At 45.6% G+C, this 18,616-nt stretch overlaps 1 long non-coding RNA gene across 2 annotated transcripts in view; it reads left to right on the top strand.

Moving 5' to 3' along the window:
• The window catches only part of LOC103217842 (uncharacterized), a 59,351-nt gene that overhangs the window by 28,400 nt on the left and 12,335 nt on the right, over window positions 1–18,616 (top strand). Inside the window, exons 4-5 of one of the 2 annotated variants that reach the window (XR_012094315.1) lie at window positions 237–374; window positions 15,192–15,263. This is a non-coding gene — a long non-coding RNA (uncharacterized lncRNA). The remainder of the gene's footprint in view (window positions 1–236; window positions 375–15,191; window positions 15,264–18,616) is intronic. The other variant, XR_005241232.2, reaches the window with a different exon arrangement.

The following is an 18,616-nucleotide window of genomic DNA, read 5'->3' as shown; positions in this document are numbered from 1 at the left end:
CATGTACATTCCCATATACCATTAGATTTCAGTTCCAAACACAGAGTTAAAATTAGTACAAATTTCAGGATGGTCAAAGCAGAGTATCAAACCAAATATAAGACCCTTGTAAGTTCAGGGCCCCAAGTGACTGTGGAGGGTCTCACCCGGGAAGCTGGATTTGGGAGTACCACTGTTTTTGTATGGAGTCCATTCTGATTAGTCATTCCACTTCTTTTTTTTTTCTTTTGAGACAGAGTCTCACTGTCTTGCCCAGGCTGGAGTACAGGGGCACAATCTCGGCTTACTGCAGCCTCCGCCTCCCGAGTTTAAGCGGTTCTTCTGCCTCAGCCTCTGGAGTAGCTGGGATTACAGGCGTGCACCACCATCCCCAGGTAATTTTTGTATTTTTAGTAGACAGGGTTTCACCACATTGGCCAGGCTGGTCTTGAACTCGTGACCTCAAGTGATCCACCTGCCTCAGATTCCCAAAGTGCCTGGCCTTCACTTCTTGATATGCACACATCCTATCAACTCTCTCTCCCTTCAGTTTACTGATGAGTAAGAAAGGACTGAAAGGAAAAAGATTTATGGATTGTCCCATCTTGTTTTTCCATCGATGTTATCATTTTCAGCATAAATAAATGGTTGGCTCATATAGGGAATCAAGACAGGAAAGAAAAGGGTATGATAGGGACTCTTGATTGATTATGTTTCTAAAAGTCATTTCAAAGCGGGTTGGTTTGAATGGGAAATGTAGACTTTTGGAGCTACGACTCCAATATTACTCAGTCATAGACATTATACACTTACCTTATACTTGCTTTGAATGTTTCTGAACTGCCCGGGATCCTGAGTCCGCCAGATTTCTGTACTCATGAGGCACTGCAAATGCTATATGTCAATGGGTTGGCAAGAAATGGTAGGCACACGGGGTCCCTTATCTACTCTGATCACATGCATTCCCATGTCCCATTATATTCCAGTTCCAAACACAGAGATAAAATTAGTACAAATTTCAGGATGGCATAGCATAGTATCAAACCAAATATAGACACTCGTAAGTTCAGGGCCCCAAGTGACTGCAGAGGCCACACCCAGCAAGCTGGATTTGGGAATACCACTCTTTATGTATGGGATCCATTCTGATTAGTCATTGACGGTGCTCTCCTGAGCATCCCCCATTCATATATGGAAATCCTAACCCCCCAAGGGGATGGTATTAAGACTGCTGATTCCTTGATCTTGGAGTTCCCAGCCTGCAGAACTGTGAAGAATAAATTTCTGTTGCTTATGGGCTGCCCAGTCTATGATATTTATTATAGCAGCTTGAACAGACTAAGAAGGGTGTCCTAGGAGAGAAGATGAATGTGACCTAGCCCTGCCCTGCAGAAACATCAAATTCTGTTGCATTGTCAAAAGTATGTTGTTCAGAAATGAGAAGCAACAACACAGGACAAAACTAGAGAAAACAGCTCTAAGTCAGTGTTCCTCAGATTTAAATGTTCATCAGGTCCCTGAAGCATTGGCTAAGAACCCATATTTACTGGTGGAGCTCTGATTCACTTTGGAGTGAGAGTGAGGTAGCCTTGGAAACCCTTCTGTAACCCCTCATGTTTCTGCAGCAGAGGGTCAACCCACCTCGGTTTGAGAAGCCCTACTACAAAGAAAGTGAATTTTGAAAGGAGGGAGAGACCACAGGCCTAGCAGAGAGTAGGGCTCAATAACTGTTCAATAAATGGAGTGAAAGAATTAAAGAAAGAAGACTCGAGAAGCCTGAGGTCTTCAGGGAGAGGTTTTAAGAAGTGGTGTAATTTTAGCTTCCTATTCAGGTCTATGCTCTATATGCAGCACCTATGCCAGGGCTGGGGAGTAGAGGGCCAAGTTCATGCTTGTTTAATGACTGAGGTATAAGAGAGGCCCCCCAGAGTCCAAGGACTCATGGAGACTTGAGGGCAGAGGAGGTGAGATCTCAGATCCTCCATGCACCTTGCATGGGGTCAAAGCCCTCTCCTAGTCAGACTGGCTCCAAAGTCATCAGTGGGTCTTCAGTGAGACTCCTTTCTGCAGGGAAATCCAGCCAGACTATGTTGGGAGTTCTCAGGTGTGGGGGAGGGTAGAGTGGGGAGTCTCAGAGCCTGACGATGCAGTAGGTTTAAGGAGGATGGCACACGTTTCAGCTGACTCCCCTCCCAGGCCTTCAGGGAGGAAGCTCCTAGCTGCTCCATCACCTGTTCGTGCATCTCACTGGGGAAAGTCAGGAACTAAATCCATGTGGATTTGGCTGTCTGGGGCACAGAAATGTCACCTGGGTCAAATGCCTGCTCCCTGCTCTCCAGCTGGAAGGCTCCGTTCCCTTCTTGGAACTCCTAGAACCTTTTATCTGTGCTTCTGCCTCTAAGACATTTGTTGCAGCCAACCTTGTGACTTGGATGGCTTATTTTCTGCTGGTAAGTAGGGCCTGGTGATTTATCTCCACTCACCTTTCTCCACTCACACCCCTTGTGCTTATTTAGCATAGAGCTGTCTGGGTAGGTATTGCAACACACAGTTGCGGAATGAAGGCTCGAAGATCTGTGCCCTGAGCTTCTGCCTCAGGCAGCAGGGCGGGCTGATGGGCTTTGTAGGGCTCTCTGTATGACAGGGCTTCATTTCGCAGGGTCTTGTGGTGCAGGCACCAGTACATGACCACAGATGCCATGCAGCAGAGGTCAGGAATGGTCTCAAGCAGGTCAGCTGTTTGCTGAGCTGGAAGAGGGTTGTTGAAAGGCACATCCTGTCCCCAGTGAATCTCCAGATAGGAAGGGATCCAATCCCGACAAAGGGTGGAGTGGAGACCATAGCAACAGGGGCTGTGATGAAACCAGAGCTGCTGTGGGGTCCTGCCATGCGACCAGCTGAGTCCCAATTTTGTCATCTGTCAAATGAGAGCAATAATTGGAAAATAGAAGAAGGATGGAGAGGACTTGGTGGCCTCCTATGTCTGCTTTTGGCATCTACCTGCTCTTTCCTGACTCTCTTTGCCTCAGGGCATCTGGGGACTCATTGCATCCCCTTCCTGCACGGGGATCCATCCAGCAACCCCCCCCCAGGCCAGACTCTCCCCTCCCCTTTCCTTTCTCTCCAATCAGAACTACAACAATAACAACTTGTATTTAATGAGCACTTACTGTGTACCCTGCATTTTACTAAGCCCTTGACATACACAAACTCATTTAATCTTCATGGCAACCCAATGAGGTATGCATCATCTCCATGCACTAAATGAGGAAACTGAGGCTGAGAGAGGGAAAGTAATTTGCCTGAGGTCGCATAGTTGGGAAGCTGAAGAGCTGGCTGTGAAAGCAGGTTTGTTTGACACCACAGTTTGTGATGCTAGCCACCGCACTCCACCAGCTTCCTGAGTGACTTCTGCATGTTAAGTTCTGGAGCTGTAGATCCCTGCTGGTGTCTGGCTGGTTTATTTTCAAGCTGTTTGGAGATAAGAGTCTGGCACTTAATGTGATGGTCTTTGGCATTTTAACTGACCCCTTGGGCTTGTGGCCTTCCTGCAGTAGGAACAAGATACTGGAATGCAAAGCTGGGGGTGAGGTTCTAGGGCTCATGCTTGAGATCAGCCCCTCACCATTCTCCCTCTTTGCCTCCGTCTCTGAGCCCCATTCCCATGCAGTGGGTCTTGTGTTGATGGCATGTAGAATGCACGCAGTGTTTCCTGACCTTGGGCTCCTGGCACAGACACTGGCTGAGACCTGTTTAAACTGCCTGTTGACCATAGGGACAGAGCTCAGTTGGACCAAAGGCATTCACCTTGGCTTCCAGATCCATGGAATCTTCTGGGCTCTTTGGCCATTAGGTTCAGGGTGCCTTCCAACTGAGTGAGTATAGGCAGGGGGTTGGCATCCCTGTGGCTGATAGAACTGGAGATGCTCTGACCTTAGGGCTTTCATGGCTGACCTTGCAGAAGGTCATGGACTCTGTGAGGCACTGGTTGAAGACCATGATTCTTTCCATTCCCCTTGCTGGGGGCTGTGTGGTCGGACATGTCGCAACAGGGCCGTCAGCTTGCACCTCCAACAGATGTCTGTGGACTTGCGATTTCATCTGGGGAACAAGCTATGTCATATCGGGCCTGAGTTTTCATCTGTGGGACAAGTTGTGTCATATCAGGCCCATGATTTCATCTGGGGGACAAATTGTGTCATATTGGGCCTATGATTTCACTGGGGGACTAGCTGTGTCATATTGGGCCTGAGTTTTCATCTGGGGGGCTAGCTGTGTCGTACTGGGCCTGGGTTTTCATCTGGGGGACAATCTGTGTCATATTGGGCCTGCTAGCTCTGTTATATTGGGCCTGAGTTTTCATCTGGGGGACTAGCTATGTAATATAGGGCCTGAGTTTTCTTCTGAGGGGCTAGCTATGTAATATTGGGCCTGAGTTTTCATCTGGGGGGCTAGCTGTGTCGTACTGGGCCCGGGTTTTCATCTGGGGGGCTAGCTGTGTCATATTGGTCCTGAGTTTTCATCTGGGGGGCTAGCTATGTAATATTGGGCCTGGGTTTTCATCTGGGGGACAATCTGTGTCATATCGGGCCTGCTAGCTCTGTTATATTGGGCCTGCATTTTCATCTGAGGGACTAGCTGTATCATATCAGGCCTGTGATTTTATCTGGGGGACTAGCTGTGTCATATCGGGCAGATCCATTTGCTGCTTTTTGCCTGGGTTTTCTTGTCTGTAAGGAGGGGACAATGTGTCTGCTCTACTTACTCCCACAGGGCTGCTGTGAACATACTTGGGAGATAAGAAACACATGTCGATGAGTGGAAAATGCTTAAAATATAAATGAAGATAAATGAGGTAGCCATTGGATACAGAGTCATGATTTAGACACTGAAGTCATCATTTGAGGGTTTCTACCCAGAGACCAAGACAGTGTAATAGAAGCATATTGCACGTTCATAGTTGGGTTATTAGTAAACACTGGTAAGATCATGATGCACAGCAGGTGAGAACAAATGGCTTACTTATGGCTCATATTTGATGTACTGTACACTTATGCTTCTATTGTAAAGGATAGGTATTTTTAATAAAAGCTTAAGTAAGGCATTATGCCTTGATAAAAGGCATACTTTTATATAGAGTACACAAAGTAAAGAGTTGATGAAGCTGCTGAAAATCCACATACATTCTCATTTTCTCATGGATATTAATTAAATGATCTTGCAGTAAATGTTCAGTCACCTGGAGGGCCTATGAAGGCATGTGGAAAGGGAATGAATGAACCCTGGGCCACGGTAGGGCTGACCTGTGGGTTATGGTTCCCTTGCTTCCACGTCCAGGTTAAGAATACTTCACCTTTTTTGACAATTTCTTTTTCTTTCTTTCTTTTTTTTTTTTTTTTTTTAAATAAATCATTATTGACTGCCAGACCAATAAGTATAATAAGGCTGTTTTTAAAATGGCTTTATTGAGGTATAATTGGTATACAACAAACTGCACACATATAAAGTGTACAGTTTTGTAAATTTTGACACAGGTGTATACCCATGAAATCATCACTGGAATCAAGACGTTGAACATAGTTATTATCCCAAAAAGTTTCTCTGTGGCACTTTGTAACCTTTCTTTCTTGCTTCTCTCACCCATGCAACCATGGAACTGCTTTACCGCTCTATGTGTTAGTTTGAATTTCCTAGAATTTTATACAAATGGAATAATAATATGATGTATGTTCTTTAGTCTGGCTTCTTTCACTCAGCATACTTATTCTGGAATTCATCCAGATTGTAGTATGTATTAGTAGTTTATTCCTTTCGATTGCTGAGTAGTATTCCATTATATGAGTATAATTTGCTTACCCATTCACCTGTTAAAGGACATTTGAGTTATTTCAAGTGTTTGGCTATTACAGATAAAGCTGTTATAAAAATTCATGTCAAGTCATTGTATGGAACATATGCTTTTCTTTCTTTTGGGTAAACATCCAGGAATGGAATGGCTGAATCGTATGGTAGGTGTATATGTGACTTTTAAAATAACTACCAAACTGCTTTCCAAAATGCTTGTCCTATTTTACAATCCCACCAACAGTGTTCCAGTTCCTCCACATCCTCACCACCACTTGATGTGGTCAGTCCTTTCCATTTTAGCTATGCTAATAATTATTTAGTGCTATGTCATTGTGGTTTTAATTTGCATTTCCCTAATGACTGATGAGGTTGAATATCTTTTCATGTGCTTATTTGCTATCCATGTGTCTTCTTTGGGAAAGTGTCTGTTTAAATATTTTTCCTGTTTTCTTTATTGGGTTGCTTATTTTCTTTATTGAATTTTGAGAGTTCCCTTTATAAATCTGGATACAAATCCTTTATCAGATATATGATTTGTAAGTATTTTCTCTTAGTCTGTGCCTTGTCTTTTCATTCTGATTTTGAAGAGTAGATATTTTTACATTTGATGAAGTCCAATTTATCAATTTGTTCTACTATCACTTGTACTTTGGGTATTGTATGTATGAAATCTTAAGAAACCACAAAGGTTTTTTTCTATATTTTCTATGTATGTAGTTTTATATTTTACATTTACATCTGCAATTCATTTTGAGGTAAGTTTTTTTATATAATGTAAGCTACTATTTCTGGTGTTCTTCATTCCTAGTGCACATTCATTCATATTTCCATCTTGTTTAATTTTTTTTCCCCAAAGGACTTTATTTAACATTTCTTCTAATGTGAGTCTGCTGGTGATAGATTCTTACAGTTTTTTATGCCTGAAAACTTCTTTATTTCACTTTTTTTTGGGGGGAAGATATTTTCACTAGGTATAGAATTCCAGTTGATATTTTTTCTTTCAATACATTAGAGATATTGCCCTACAGCCTTTCCTCACGTACTGTTTTAAGATGAGACATCTGCTGTCTTTACCTTGGCTCTTTTGTTCATAATGAATCTTTCTTTTGCTGTTTTTAAGATTTTCTCTTAATCACTGGTTTTGAGCAATTTGATTATGAGGTGTGATATTCCTCATATTCTTTTGCTTGGCATTCATTGTGTTTTCTGGATTTGTGGGTGTATAGTTTTCATTGAACTTGGAAAAAAATTTAGCCAGTATTTCTTCAAATAATTTTTCTGCTCTCCCTTGCATCTCAAATTTGATGACTGCAGTTACACATATATTTGGTTGCTTGAAGTTGTCCCATAGCTCAGTGATACTCTGTTAGTTTTTCTATAATATCTTTGTATCTTTACGTATCCTCATGGCTAGTTCATATTGCTGTGTCTTCAAGTTTCTCCTGCAATGTCTGATCTCCCATTTGGTCTAGTCAGTGTACTTTTCATCTCAGACATTTTAGTTTTCATCTTTAGAAGTCTGACTTGGATCTTTTAAAATATCTTCTACTTAACTTTTTGAATATACATACATGCATACAATTATAATAACTGTTTCTATTTCTTTGTCTGATAATTCTAATATCCGTGTAGGTTTCAAGTTGGTTTTGGTTAATTGATTTGTCATGACACCATGGGTCATGTTTCTGCCCTTTTCAGTGCTTGGTAGTTTTTGATTGGGTGGTGTTTGAAGTCACCTCCAATCATTTCTTCACTAGAATCTGAACCACCAATGCAGAGGTTGAAATCTAGTAGTCAGAATATGAATCCCATCTGTGGATGTGTTCTGCTCAGCTTGAACAGTTTTTTAAAAAAGATCTCAGATGTTTTTCACACTTAAAAATGGACAGATATGTGAAACCATGGATTCTGTTAAACATTTAAAAAAAATCTGGCTATCTTTCAGTATGGCTGCCATTCCCACTGGGAGCGGCTGCTGTCTTTGGATGCCACTGTGAGTTGAATGTGTTCACCAGGGTTCATGTGCTGGAAACCTAATCCCCAATGCAGCAGTGTTGATAGGTGGGACTTTTAAGAGGTGATTAGAGGCAGGGCCCTCATGAATGGATTGTTATCTTGGGAACGGGTTTCTTAAAAAAGGATGAGTTTGGCTCCCTTCTCTCTGTCTCTCGCACACATGTGATGCCTTGTATCATGTTATCATGTAGCAAGGAGGCCCTCATCAGATGTGGCTCTTTGACCTTGGACTTAGCCACAAGCTAAATACATTTCCGTTCATTATAAAATTACCTAGTGTATGGTATTGCTATAGAAGCATGAAACAAACTAAGACGGATAGAGTGTGAGGTTTCTATACCTCCTCACAACAGACTCTACTAGGCATTTTAGTCTGAGTGCTCTGTTATTTAAAATCAGTTTTCCAGAAGTAGATCTTGAGATGAGTATTAGTGTACAAGTAATTTTTTAAACAGAGTGATCCTAGGAGAACTTGAAAGGGAGTGGGGCATGCAGGAAAGAGAAGGGGAAGAAGGCAAGCAAGCATGAAATTTCCAACTCATAGAGGATAAACTTTACCTTGATCCTGCAGAGGTGTGATAGAATGCACGTTATGCCTCAGAGTTTGTCCCAACTAGATGGAAAGGAGCTGAACTTTCGTATTTCCTCCCCAGTCAGTCAGAAAGTGCCTCTACACCTGGCAAGGTAGACAAAATAAGAAGGACAAAAGCACTAAGTATCTGCATTACTGTTCCATGCTCTTCCAACTATACCTGAGTAGGCTGTGCAGGGTCACCTGGGAGCCTCTCATGGCCCTGACTGAGATGAAGGACCAGAGAGGATGCTGTGCCATTGGATGAAAACTGTGAAAGAGTTGGAAATGCCTTCATCCTCATCATGTGACAGCTTCCTCATCTCCAATGCTTTATTGTTGGGAAGATCAATTGAGATCATTAGTGGAGACCATTTAATACACAAAGGAACTTGGGTGCTGCCAGGGCAGGGAACCTACTGGAGGATTGCTACTTCCTCCTGTTAGAGAGCCCTGCTGATGTCACCTCATGCATTCCCTTACTTTAAGGAGAGATCATCCAGATTTAGTATGATTTTCATTCCTAGGAATCTCTAGGGAGGGGAACGTAATTGCCTTCTAGTCATTCATTTATTCACTCATTTGTTTACTCACTCATCATTTATTCACCCATAAACATTGAGCCAAGCAACATGTTATGAAGAACTATTTGAATGAGGATATTTTAAGCCATTTATAAAGCAGTGTCTTACCACTGTTTCCTGGCCCACTTCTCCTCTCAAGAGGAAATCACACAGTCTTCTGTCATTGCTCCAGATTCCTTCAAGTGCCACAGCTGGAACCTTCAAACCCATGTTCTTCCAATCTGGGCCTACGGAGGAGAAGTTTTGTGCCTTAAGCTATAGAGGAGTCCTGTGTTTGGGCACCTTTCCTTTGATGTATTGATGTAGAATACTCCCTCTATCTTTGGATCTTCAGTTTCCCCCATGTAAGCTGAAGCCACCAATGCAGAAAACAAGAGACTGAGCACTGGTTATCATGGGCACTTATGAGGGGCAAACAGAGGGGGAAAAAGAAACAAAAAGCCCATTGCTAAACCCCTCCAGCCTCCTCAGAGCCTTGGAGTTACGTATACATAACAAATGTTCTTGTTAGGACCCAGAACTGTGAAGGACTGGGCTGGATGGAGACCAAAGGGAAAGACTGGGCTGGGGTTGGGCTGCAGAAGAAGAAAGACTGCTGCTGGTGGTTGGGCAGGTGAAGGTGATGCTGGTCACTGTCCAGCTTTAGGTCTGCTGCTGTGAGTTTATGAACTAGGAGAGTGGCAGAGAGAGGAGAAGGGAGGAAGCAAGAAAGGGATAGAGGGGAAGAGTGGAAGAGAGAGAAAAACCAGAGTGGGGAGAAAGAGACAGAAAAATAAATCAGAGACAGAGAGAATAGAGAAAGAAGAAGCATGACTGTGTGTGTGTGTGTGTGTGTGTGTGTGTATGTGTGTGTGTGTGTGTGTGTGTGTGTGTGGTGGTGGGGTGGAGGATTGCTGCCCAGGGTCCCTGGTTTGGAAATTCAAGGGGTGCTGCAATTCTGGAGTGTGGTGAAATGGCCTCAGGGTCTCAAGAAGCTAACAGCAGACTCATGCCAGGCCATAATAACAGCCTCTCGGTGGCTCCAACCCACTCTGGCCTCTCAACTCCCAGGAACACTAAATTCACACAGGCGCAAAATGTAACCCTGCTTCAGGCCTCACAGCCTAATAGCTACCGTTGTGTTTGCACTGCACCCGCAAGCATCACGGGCAATTAAGAAAGTCGTCCATTGCCATCGTGGGCTGCCATTTACGGGTTGGAGCCTGGAGCCCCTCCAGGCCAGTTAGCCCTCTGATGAGACACAAATGAGCAGGGAGGAGTGTTGTTTCCCTGGGAGAAGAACTCCTGCCATTAGCTGGCAGATCCCAAAGGAAGGCAAACAAAGGCTGCTGTGGGCTCATGGAGGGGGAGGTGAAGATGGAGATGGGGACAGACCAGGAGCCCTGCTTGCACAGACAGACACATGCACACACAGACACACCTTCTCACAGGCAGGTGTGCACTTGCATGCATACTCATGCCACCCTACCTTGAACACAGACTGCAGACAGGTTAGTGCAACACATGTGGGGCATTCACACACTCATGTGCATGCACACACAGACACAACTTTATGCACATGCTGGCCAGCAAGTGTGCACATTCATGAGCTCACACAGGCATTTGTACCAAGTGTACATGTTATAGATATATTTATTTATGTAAACCCGTGCTTGCACACTAGCTGGCACTCTCAGAAACACAAATGTATGTACCCAGGCACATAGATAAAAGCCTGGATAAATCCAGGCTCATATACATAGGCACAGACACACAAACACATCCTAATCTTTTTGTCTAAAATTCAAAAGCAAGACAGTTCCAAAGACCTTTAAAACATGCATACTCTAGACTTCCAACTTCTTTCATGGCCATGAATAAGAATGGATTTGGGCACTGGGGCTGATTAATTTGTCCAGTAGAAGACAAAAAAAGAGCTGGAAGAGAGTTGCCCTTTCTTTGTTCTGCTTTGAGCCATGGCCAAGGCCATGTATGTGGTTGAAAAATAATTGCTGGTGGAGGGCATCTTTTCAGGACCCTACCACCGGCCATTTGACCTTGTTGCCATCCCAAGCGGATGATTTTTAGGCTCTCAGGAAAGAAAATTTCAAAATATTCTTGATCCCATGAAAGTAGAACTCACACTCCTCATGTCCATGAAGTGTCTTCTCTTCGCTAGCCCGCCCAGCCATAAGGGGACTGGATTGAATGAGTAAAGCGCTGTGTATTGCGATTTGGTGATTTTGATTTTCTCATTTTTGAAATTGAGTTTAGAAGTGTTTTCATCCTTTTCTGAGGTTTGGGGTTTTTCCTCTCTCACTGCCTCCCTCACCCCTATTTCCCGCACTGTTATTAGGGAAAGAAAATTGGAGACCGTGTCCATTTTGAGCACGTCTCCCAGAATAATTGTGCCGTGACACACGGGGAGCGCAAACGAAAAACAGGAAGCCAAGCTGCAAGGGCTTGTTTGAAACTGGCAAACTTTGCAGTCGTCTTCAGCCAGAAAATCCACAGATGGCAGCCATTTCCCACACCACTTCCCTCCACATCTGGTTCTGAATGGAGGCTGCCATAGGTCTGATCTGTCTCCTGTGGTGGGGTTGATGACCTTCCCCATCAGCCCCAAGACCAAGTTCAATGCATTTGCCTCTGGCTTCACATGGCCAATGCTGGAAGCAGCAGCCCCTGACCACCCTCAACTGCTGTGACCCATGGAGCTGGGGCTCCATGTGAAGCCTTCCATGGACATTTATTTTGGAGGCTTTTTGGCAGTTTTGGCAGATTTGGCTCAGAAGTGGCTTCAAGAAGTCTAATTGACTTAACTACTTGCATTGTACTTTAATGCCCTCCTCATCTCAATCTTAGAATTTCTCTTAATTTTCAATAAAATGTGTTGGAAAGATCAGATTATTGGGGTATGGGGCTGTCAGAGTGCCCTGATGAGTGGGTAAGATGTTGTAGAAGGATGCTGACAGCAACTGCAAGATGTTTGCAGCTCCTAGTTTGGCAGCAAGTGAAAAAGAAATGGCAAAAGATGTCTTGGTGGGTAATTTTCGTCTAAAACAGGAGCTAGTAGCATGACCTCCCCAAGAGTCATTCTGGTGTTTAGAGGCAATGATAAGTATTTCACTATTTAAAGGGCTGTCCTCAGGGACAAGGAATCATGGGATTATTCTGTATAGCTGTAGAAGGCTATTATGGGCTGCACTGGTTTAGTTTTCTGCATAACAAAACTCTACAAAACTTATTGACTTCAAACAACATTTATTTAGCTTATAATTCTGAGAGCCAGCAATTTGGGCTGGGCTCAGCTGGGTGGTTCTGCTGACCTGGGCCAGGCTTGGTTGATCTCAGCTGGGGTTCATACATGCATCTGCAGTCAGCTATCACGTTGGCTGTGGGCTGTCTGGTCTAAGCTTAGGAAGGCCTAAGCTGGGATGACAGTTCTCCTCCATGTGTTAGTTCATCCTCTAGCACATTATACTGATCTTGTTCTCATGCCAGCGACAGGGTCCAGAGTGAGAGAGCGGAAATATGTGAGGTCCCTTGAAGTCTAAGTTCAGTAATGGCATGAAATTACATTTGATCAAAGCAAGTCATAGATCAGTCCTGCAAAGTCACATGTTAAGGCCATGGAGTGAAAAAAGGGTGGCCATTTTTACAACCTACCACTTGGGGGACAGATTTTGACCCGATATTCAAAGCTCTTTCTTTTTTTTTTTCGAGATGGAGTCTCACTCTGTCGCCCAGGCTGGAGTGCAGTGCCGCGATCTCGGCTCACTGCAAGCTCCGCCCCCTGGGTTCACGCCTTTCTCCTGCCTCAGCCTCCCGTGTAGCTGGGACTACAGACACCACCACCACGCCCGGCTAATTTTTTTTTTTTTAATTTTTAGTAGAGACAGGGTTTCACCGTGTTAGCCAGGATGGTCTCAATCTCCTGACCTCATGATCCGCCCGTCTCGGCCTCCCAAAGTGCTGGGATTACAGGTGTGAGCCACTGCGCCCGGCCTTAAAGCTCTTTCTAATGAGTTGAGCTGCTCAGCCATGGGACAGATTGTCTTGCTGGCCATGGGCCTGCTGTAGAGGAAGGGCTACCTCTCAAGTGATCAGAATGGGACCACCAACCTGCCAAAAGCCCTTCTGATTCCAAGTGTTTATTTATCAGGAAATTATTTTCACCTACCCAGAGTCGAAGATTTTCATAATGAGAGAATAGGAAAATTGGAATAACTTCCCAAATCCTTGACTGCCCCAGTCCTGACCAAATTTCCTCATCCCCCACCCCCTGCCACCATTGCTGACCAGCCGCCTCTCTCTTCCATTCACCCATGTTGCACCCCCCAGTCCTGGCCTTGCCCACGTGTACCTCTGATCACATCCACCTGCCTGTCTGTGCTTAGTGTCTTGTTGAGGGTAGAGAGTGGAAGACAAAGGATAAAGCAAGCCCTGAAAGACAAAGGCTGCTGGACTCCGAATTTATATTATAGTCTCTAAAGAATGATGTGTGTTGGAGAAGAAAAAAGAAACAGCACGTGTATATTTTTCAAAGAAATGCACACGTGCAGAGAGTGGAAAATTAAAGAAGCCAACAACCCAAACCGAAGTTGGTTCTAAAGGAGGGAGATGTAAACTTGAGCTCCAGAGCTGGAGCCAAGACAGGAAGTGGGCTTGGCCTGCACGAGGCGCATACGCTGCATGGAAAACCACCCTATGCTCGGCTCCCTGTCTTCCTAATTCCCCTCAGCTTCCAGCCTCTGCTGACCCTGAGAACAATGCAGCACTGTGCTGAGACTGTGCCTTTTGTAATGGCCTGGGAGAGGAAGAAAAGAGAAGCTGGTCTGGACGTCTGCATGTGTGAATCACCCGTGTCACATGGCCAGGCCGGCTGCAGCAGCTCCTCGGGTCTGCACAGGGCACATAGGGAGCACAGCCTGAGCCCACGCCTGGAGGCTGGTCAGCCAACTGCAGAGTGCCCCACTCTGAACTGCACAGCCAGGGAGAGGATGGAGAAGGGGGAAGGTCTGGTGCCACGAGGGCCTTGGAGGACATTCCTTGTTGCTGTGGGGGCAGGCTCTGGGCCCTGGATGTCCCCCCAGTCCCAGATCATTTGTGGAGACTGAGTCTTATGTTTGTGAAAGTCACAGACTTTTCAGTTCATCACTCAGACCTGCAGGACGCTGGCTTGTCCATTGATTCAGGCAGGACATGTCTCCTTCAGTGTGGGGGCTTTCTCCAAGGACCAAAATATGTCCAGGGTGTGGAGACACCACCTTATTCGGGAGAAGAGAGGGTACAATGAGGTGAGCAGAAGCCAGGGCTGTTCTGTTTTCTAGAACTTTCTAAATCTTGGCTTTGGAGTCAGAAGCAAGAGACGCTAAGGCAGGCTCCTCGGAGGGCAGGTTGGAAGGTTGTGGGTGTCAGGACAAGAGGAAGATTCGGGTCAGGCACCGAGAAAGACCTGTGCTGTTTGAAGACAGAGCAGATTGCCAAGGGTGGTTGCAGCCCCGCCCCACCCCGCAAATCCCTGTTTCTACCTGGAGAGGGCTTGCAGTGCGTGGAGGCACAGGAATGGATCTGTGACCCTGGGCAGTCGGAATTAACCTGACCTAGGTCAGCTGAAGTGCCTTCTCACAGACACCCTGCAGAGGGCAGTGTGGTACTGCGGGCAGGACTTTGCTGCCTCATCAACTTTTCTTTCCACCCTGCCGCCCTCCTAATCTTTTAAAATCAAAGCTGCTTAGACACAACCTGAGCGCTGCTTGAATGACATGGATTTAGCCTGGTGCTTTGGGCCCCCTTTGCTGAGGGAAGCCCTCCAGCCTTGGATGTGCTCAGAGACCTTACCTAACTCTCCCCTCTGCCTGCTTCCAGGCCTCAGGGACAACCGCTAAAAGTGGCTATGTAGATGGGCAGAATTTGGTTGTACATATGTAGAGCCTTAGGATTTTCAAAACACATTTTCATCTGCTCCTTGAACCATTCTGAGAGGTGGATGGGATGCTCCATTTTGTAAGAGAGAATTGAGACCCAAAGAGAGGGGAAGTGACCACTCACGGGGGCCCAGCTGATTCAAGGCAGAGACACGTGGGAGACCCTGGTCTTCTAACCCTCAGTCCAGTGCTCATTCCACCCCTTGCGAAGCCCCTGAAATGTAACCGGTGTCACTCCCTGCCACCAGCCCACCTCCTGCTCTTTGTGGTTCTATTTTCTCCCAGGCGAGGAGGGCGAAGATGCCTCTGCTACTCCTAGATCCTTGAGCCACTCCCTGGTCAACTGCATGATCTCTGGTAAGTCCCCTTGCTGGGATTTGCTTTTCCCACCAGGACAATGAAGTTATTGGATCAGATGATCTTGAAGGTAGCTTGTAACCTTGACCTTTCCTGGTTCCATGTTTGGGCTGTGTCCCCAGTTACAAGTTAGTTGGTCAAATTGAAGAATAGAACCTTGCAGGGTGGTAGGTGACTGATGCAAACTCCAGCTGTGAATCTGACCAGACTGTGCATTCAGCTGGTTGTTTTCATGTAAAGGCTGCAACCTTGTTCCCCAGGACTTGAGAGAGTCAGGTCAAACCACATGAGGGCATCCTGCATGCTGACAAATGGCATAGACAGTGGTGTCAGTGGATGTGAGTGACAGTTGGCAACTGTGCCCCACAGAGCTCCACACTGAGAAGCTCATTGTCAGATGCTGGGGAGACAGTGCACTCCTTCAGGGCTGTGCTTCCTGCTCCGTCTCCCTAGCAGCCCTTTGTATCCCCAGCAGTTGGGAGTCGGCACGAGCTCTGTTTCAGTGCTGGTTGCCTCAGCAGGTCTGCTCTTTTCCAGGAGGAGGGCATAGGAAAAAGAGAGAACCAAACCCTTCAAGGCACACCCAGGGTCACACTTACAAGATATACTTTGGATGTGTGGGATGGGGAGGAGTGGAAGGACAGAGCAACATAGACAGAGCCTGAAAGTCAGAATTCTTTTTGACATCATCAACCACCATTCATTGAGGGCTGAGCATGTGCTTGGTGCTATGTACCCACAAGTGGGTACAACTCTTAATAATCTCATTTTACAGATGATGACATTGAGGCCCAGGGAAACTGTGTAACTAGTCCAAGATGGAACAGCTCAGCAGAGGTAGAGTAGTGATGGCTAAGTGCACACCCTTAGTCCCTCCTCTAGGCTCTATCCATCTCCTTGGGGTTGTATTATCGTCTCTATTATCTCACAAAAAATTAGGACACACCACCTTAAAAGAATGACTATGCTTATGAGTAAACTGAGGAAGAACATCTGCTATCTGAACTGTTCCCAGAAATCTAGGAGATGATCTGTCTATGTATGTATGTATGTATGTATCTATCTATCTATCTATCTATCTATCTATCTATCTATCTATCTATATGTATCTATCTATGTATCTATGTATCTATGTATCTATCTATCTATCTATCTATCTATCTATCTATCTATCTCTATTTATCTGTCGATCGATCTGCCATCTCTGTGTCTTCTCCAGGTATCCCACCAAGGAGGAAATTGGCTATGACTTCCATATCCATACTCTTACATGTTCTTCTAAGAAGTTCTGCAGAGTAGCAAGGACTGGTGCTGTATTCCTGAGATGAGAAAATAGAGACCTGGCAAAGGCTAGTGATTTGCTCAAGGCCTCAGAGCTGGTTGGTGACTGGCCTAGAACAAGAACCCAGGTTTCCTGACTCCTGGTCATAGTGTCCTATTCACCATGAAAAGGCTTCTGGGAAGAGAGATCTGACTTGGTCAGGGAGACCTGGGGATGCTGGCTTCCCAGCCATAGTGATCCTGGCCTGCAGGTGCTTTGAGTTCCTGGGGTTTCTGTGCTAATCTGTGCCCGGAGGCCCAGCCCTGCCAGGATCAGCCCAGGATTTGAGTCCTAATGCAGGTTCAGATGGGAGATTTTGTGGGATCCGTCCTACATTTAAGGCCTGGTGTGGGTAGCCAGGGGCTTTCCCATAGAAACCACAGCTATGCACTGTCAGGGCTAACAGTCCAGGGGGAGTGCAAAGCTTTGTGCTGCAAACCAGAGCTGCTCACCAAGCCATTGCTGCAGCCCTGCTGTCCTGGGGCAGCTGGATACAGGGAGAGCCCACGTCAGGGAGCCTCTGGCGAAGGCTTATTGGGATTTGCATGGAGTTTCATACCACACAGGCATGGAGTGGCTTAGATTTCTGAGAAACCATTCCACCCTGTCTGGATGGCTTAAGGGAAGCCTTTGCTGGAGGCAGGGACCTTGACACATGATTTTTAGAGAATTTTTTCTACTTAGGTTATTTCTTCCTCCCCCTAGTTTTGCTTTTCTGCTTTAAAAACTGGCATGATTAAATGCCTGTAAGGTAAAACTTCAACTCTTTACCTTGACAATAAGGTTACCTTCTTAGCTCATCTCTGCTACTCTCTTCCTCTGGCCCTGTCCTTCCTCTTGTTTCTATTTTCCTAACCCTATTGAACAATTGTGTAATCTTGTGTAAATCCTTTGTGTTATAGCCTGTAGTTGCTAGGTGGAGCATAGATTGTCAACAGATCTGAGTTTGAATCCCAGCAGACAGTCTCCAGCCTAATGTGTGAACTTGGCCAAATCATTCAACCTTTCTGAACCTTGATTTATTGTTCTATAAAATGGGAGTAATGACATCTAACTCTCCTAGGTGTTATGGAGGTCTAAGGGGGACCTACAAGTTCTTAGAAAAGTAGAGGGTCTCTGAATTTGTTGGAATGAGGAAGTTGAGTGAGGAAGAGTGAATCTACTGAAGATGAAGAGGAGGTTTCTGAGCTCGACTTTAGTCACCAAGTAATTGAGTTCCTGTAATGTGATGTGTGAATCTGTGGATTAGCAGATGTGGCTTTGGGACATCTGTGGTCCATGCCTGTCCTGGAATGTTTGTTTGAATGCATGATGATGATGGCAGTTGGTGTAAATGTGTGGGATAAAAGGAGCTATCTGACAAGCTTCCCCAGAATCAGGGATCCGGAGTGATTCAAGCACCTTAGGCAGCAGGAAGCTGGAGGGTGAGTGTGTGGTGTGAGACGGCCTGAGAAAAGCCTGCTAGGCTGGAGAATGGATTGCATGGCATTTGTCTTTGTGGGAGTAGAGGTGTTGTTTTACTGTCTTTTAAATGAAATTCGAGAAAGTGGGGGATGCTGGGAGATGGAGTGCTTTGAAGTTCCACCAGTAGAAGGTCTCATTTAGGCTGAAAGAGGCTTTGGCTAACGACAGAAAATTCAACATAGTATGGGGGGAGCGGGTTAGTGGGGAGGTATGTGAGATGACACCACTGTGGCACAGCCAGAACTTGAATCAGTGTCCAAAGGGATTTTCTCTACCAGAGTAGTTCTTCCAGTTTTTGCTTGTAAGAGCTCACCCACCTTGGAGAACATCTCAAATGGCATATTCGTTTAAGTTTTTCATTGCTTTGATGTTTCAGACAGCAGCCCTCAAACCGACATTCCAGACTCTACCCAGCCTTAACAAACATTTAGCACTAGATAGTCTGTGTCTCCATGTCACGCCCCTCCGATTCCTGCTGCCCAGGCAGATGGGCCACCGGAAGCACTGGAGAGGCCGCTGTGGATGTGAGCATCACAGGGCTGTCAGAACACCATGGGTACAGCGGGGT

This window comes from Chlorocebus sabaeus, chromosome 10 (genome assembly GCF_047675955.1).
Source record: "Chlorocebus sabaeus isolate Y175 chromosome 10, mChlSab1.0.hap1, whole genome shotgun sequence".
Classification (NCBI taxonomy): domain Eukaryota; kingdom Metazoa; phylum Chordata; class Mammalia; order Primates; family Cercopithecidae; genus Chlorocebus; species Chlorocebus sabaeus.
This window is presented reverse-complemented; position numbering and strand designations above follow the sequence as displayed.